Source organism: Propithecus coquereli, unplaced genomic scaffold (assembly GCF_000956105.1).
Source record: "Propithecus coquereli isolate 6110/MARCELLA unplaced genomic scaffold, Pcoq_1.0 Scaffold62, whole genome shotgun sequence".
In the NCBI taxonomy this organism is placed as follows: Eukaryota; Metazoa; Chordata; class Mammalia; order Primates; family Indriidae; genus Propithecus; species Propithecus coquereli.
In genome coordinates this window covers 2,450,413-2,455,236 of record NW_012152174.1, presented here as the reverse complement: position 1 = coordinate 2,455,236, position 4,824 = coordinate 2,450,413, and the positions used below count along the sequence as shown (strand labels likewise).

Here is a 4,824-nt window from a genome sequence, read left to right as displayed (position 1 = left end):
TTTTTAGTAGAGATGGGGTCTCACTCTCGCTCAGGCTGGTCTCGAACTCCTGAGCTCAAACAATCCGCCCGCCACGGCCTCCCAGAGTGCTAGGATTACAGGCGTGAGCCACGGCACCCAGCCTGAAGAATAGTTTTAAACAAAGTACCAGATAATCTGAAAAACAATGGCAACTGACAGACTCATCTGTGAAAATATGAAAGGAGTCTTTGATGGAAGAAAGCAAAGAGACAGTGGAAAAAGCAATGAAATTGGACATCAGCTCCAGGTGCAAATCTTTAATGTTCATATTATGAAATAAAAATATAGATATTTTCAATCACAAGATGCCTCTTTCTGGCCTTTCCCATTCCCCCAAATGGAAATTATCATCAGTAGTACTATTTTGGATTCCACTGTAAACATATGTTTCATAGCCTACTCCCATCCCAAACCCCAAAGCCAAGTAACCTCCAAGTAAGTTGTTAGCTAATAAATATATATACTACCCCTTCTCAAGAAACCAACATACAATAGCTTGATACTAGATCCAGGGAAGTAGATTTTTCATAGTAGATCTTTACGCACCAGGATAAATAAACAAGGAAATATCTAGAAATGGAAGCGTCTTAGTATTACAGCTCTTTTAGAATTTTGTCTAGCAGGTTTCCAGGTCCTCACTGGAAGAAACAGCCCCCCAAAAAAGAATTAGATGTGGAAGCTTTCAGTATCCCCTCATATTACATTCATCTGCTTTTTCTGAGTAGCCTTCTATTTAATCCATAGTAAGTATGAGAAGGTATAGTCAATAGGATAAAAATTATATAGTATTTGGAAAAATCATGACAAAGATACTATCATTCTTGAAAATGGGACTTGACTAATTCTCCTTTTTGTGCATTATTTAATTGATGTTAAAAATAAGAGAGAATAAATAAGAATTAAATCTTTGATCCATAACTATGTGCAGTAGAGATAACTTAAATAATACATATATCATTCAAAATTGAAGGGTGAGGGAGTGGGAAGTGGGGCATGAGGGACCCTATACTTTTTTGAAGCCTCTGCAATTTCTTCACTGTCTAATTATAGAGTAATTGTTTTGCCACTAAGTATTCTTTCAGAATGATAAGAAGTCACGAAATAGCGCCTTGAAAAATTGCTTAGAACACCAATTTTTATACCATTTTGTCGGCTTCTTATTCTTACCATTAGATAGTCAGGTGTTAAAACTCCCTGGTCAAAACAGGCCTAGTTTAAAATAATCCACCTCACAAAAACACTCTTGTTCAAATAACGTTTTTCTCTATTCATCCATTCACTTACATAATCTCTACAAGAAGACATATTTCCTAAATATTAGTATTTTCTTTTAAGTGTATAGGGGATTCTTCTGTCTCAAAGCTAATTAAAACATGAAGAATCTGTTTCATATACTAACCAAAAGATTCTGCACAGGTAACTTAGGAAAATTTTTGCAGTATACTAAGCTGGAAGTCTGCTTCCAATATTGACTGACCGTGATAGACTCGAATAAATGGCATTTGCTCTTTTTTGTTACTACGGACATAGACTCAAAAACCTGTTCCCATCACACATGCACACAATATACGCACAGATATGCATGAATACATTTGCATTATTCTAGGCTTGATCTCTCATTTTGATTAATAAAATCAGTCATTTTTTTCAATTGGCTGAGAACTTTCTGAATTTAGTTAATTGTGTCAAATACATTGATGATCTTATAAACCATTCTTTACTTTCAAATCGATATCAGAAGACTTGAAAATATTTATCAAACATTAATTCACTGAATTTCAATGAGCACATAAAAGTGTTATCTTGACTTGATTTTATATAGATAAGTATATGTATATGAAAACAGAGGAAAAATAAAGAAAAATATCTTCAAGAGCTTATGTCCATTAGCATACTATGCTGAAACGACTTGAATTTCATACAGAAAGACTGTGAAATGAGGATATTAGCACATAAATTATTTCCTACTTTCATTTTAACTTAGAATATGCAATTCTTCCAAAGAAATTGTCAGTCGCCTAAAGACAAAGTACACAGTTGGAGAATCCAGGAAGAGTTAAACTGAGCACCCTCAGTCCTTTCTCCCCAAATAAACAACCCACTAAGTCATTCTTCCTGTCTTTCTTAGAAACTGAAGGAACAGGTATGATCTTTGAACACTCATTAAATACACGGGTATCTTAGACTAAGCCAGGCTTCTGATTAGGCAAATTTAGCACAGATTCATCATCAGATGACATTCCAGCCTAACATCCAAAATAACTGAATCTACAAACATATCTTCTCAGACAGAACATTTCACAAATTCAGTGGTGCAGCATGACAGACAGGATCAACTCCATTAATCAGTTTGCTCCCTGTCCTCGAGATTGGTTACTCTGGTTTTCTTCTACTTTATGAACAATTCTTCCTGCCTTTGTCTTGTCTCTCCTGAGGGGAAATACATTCTCTCTCCCTACAGAATTCTTGCTTGAGCCATAAAGTGACAACACCTACCCATGAAGAAGCAAAGAGAAGAGCACTTCTGCCTTTGCCCTTCCCTCCAGAAGTGACATACTCTTGTTTATTTCTGAAGGGAGCAAGTATGCTCAGCTTTGTTCTTCCTGGATTTTCTTTTCAGGGTGACCTGGCCTCAAGATGCACAAAAGAACTTCCTTGACAACTGGATACGTGGCCTGTCCCTGTAGGTAAGGTCTATGACAGTAGAATTAAGTTCAATGGAGGAAGAATAGTTTGCATATATTAGAAAGTCTGTGTGGCCATGAATCTGAGTGATGTTGATCTTCACTTCAACTTCATTAGCAATGAAGCTAACACTTTTTATCTTTTCCTGTTTTATTTCTCAATTGGCTTTGAGCTGAGTAGAGAAAAAGGTGTGAATATTGACCCTAAGCTCCCCAAACCATGTTTTTAAATATCATCTCTGTGTTGATGAGTATCACATATACCAGCTTGGGCATCTTCATAGTCATATCCTTATTCTAATGGGACTTGCAGTCTTCACTGTATTGTATACAACATAATGTACTTTCCTGCATATTATGACGGTATTCAAGATAGTCTCAGGAAATACTGTTTTCCACCGTAATAGAAGCTCCATCAAGGGAGAATTTGTTTACTGCCATTATTCTAGTGCCTGCAACAGTACCTGGGGTATAACAGGAACTGAGTATCTACTTACTGAATAAAGAAATAAATATACATCAGGGATCTCCTACATTGCCCACTGTGTGTCGGGCACTATTAAGCAGATAATACTAAGCACTTATATTTGTGTAGTGTTAATAGCTTTCTAAGCATTCTCATTTGATCCTTCTAATAATCCTGTAAAAATAGATAAGGAAGACACTATTTTTCACTTTGAAAATATGGAAATTAGAGGTCAGAAAGATTAAATGACTCATGTCTACTGTTGGGAGGTTGGCTTCACATGCAGGTATTGCAACTCTAAATCCAGAGTTCTTTCTTGATATAACATGGTACCTCTTGCAACAAGGTCAATGCTTCGTTAAATATCTCTACTTTTCAGTGTTCAAATCACCTCTGTTGTTTTACTGCACAAGATACATAATGTGAATATGTTGTGTTCATGGATATGAACTTTAAAACATGTATCTTCTTTGATTTTATCAATTTGTTTCAGTATGACCCATGGCCCATATGTATCAACATTACTTGATATATCTGCTAAACAAGATTCTGGAGCCCTATCACAAAACTACTAACCTAATGATCAGACCCATGTATGATCAGGAAATATTTCTAATAAGCACTCCATCTGCATACTGAATTTCGAGACCCACTAGATTGAACGATCATTTCTTAGCTTTTCTTACAAACAGTATCTTCGTAAAACTCTTACACAAAAGTTTGCCAGGTAGCTATTATAAACTATATATTCCCAAATATACCTTGTCCTTTTCCAGTTCTTCATATGGTTTTAACTTTCTGTCCCAATCCTTTTACAAATTCTATCTATTCTAATAGGCAGGCTCAAATGCAACTCCATCATGAAGACTTCAACGATAGTACTCCTCTTAAATGTCATAGCACTTGGTCTTATCAATGTAATCATACTACGCTATACCAAATAAAATTGTTATCCATTACATAAGCTCCTCCTGGACAGCAAGAACAGTACCTATCTTAGTATGTCACTGTAAATAATATTAAATAAATATTTAGTATAAATAAAGGATGATGAACTGCTCCCAACAAATTAGTGAAAACAAATATTATATTTCTCTGGGAGATGAAAGAACTGATGGAAACCAAATGTCTAAGGTACTACTTCTACAAGGAAACACCTGGGCAGTATTTGGCAAACGGTAGATACTCCGTGTTTTCTGAATGGATGGCTCCATTGGCTGAACGAAACTATGAACTAGCTGACAGAAAAGAACTAAATTCTTCAGAAAAGTAGAGTTAGTTACCATGATATTGTACTATAACTTTCTCCTGGGTGTTCAGACAAGAACTTTATGTATAAAGTTGGAAAAATATGAACATTTAATTACATTTCTTCATATAGAAATGTTTCAATATAGTTTGCTTCCTATTTGTACATTATTTTATTAATATTTAACAGATTTTATACTAGACATGTCTCAAGATTTTTGCCAACCCTCTACTAAGGCAATTTAGGGGAGAAGAGTACTGATACAAAACCATCTCCTTCTCTATCAATTTAGTATTTTTCAAGGTGTTTGAAATTCATTAATATCTCAGAAGATACTGTTGATTATTGTTACCTTAGTCCTATTATAAAGTATCAGAAATAACAAGATCTGAATAATTTAATAT

The 4,824-nt window shown here is 35.0% G+C and overlaps 1 protein-coding gene across 1 annotated transcript in view; it reads right to left on the bottom strand.

The window, feature by feature from the left end:
• YTHDC2 (YTH domain containing 2) overlaps positions 1-4,824 on the bottom strand; it is a 107,228-nt gene that overhangs the window by 8,904 nt on the left and 93,500 nt on the right. The window lies entirely within an intron of this gene.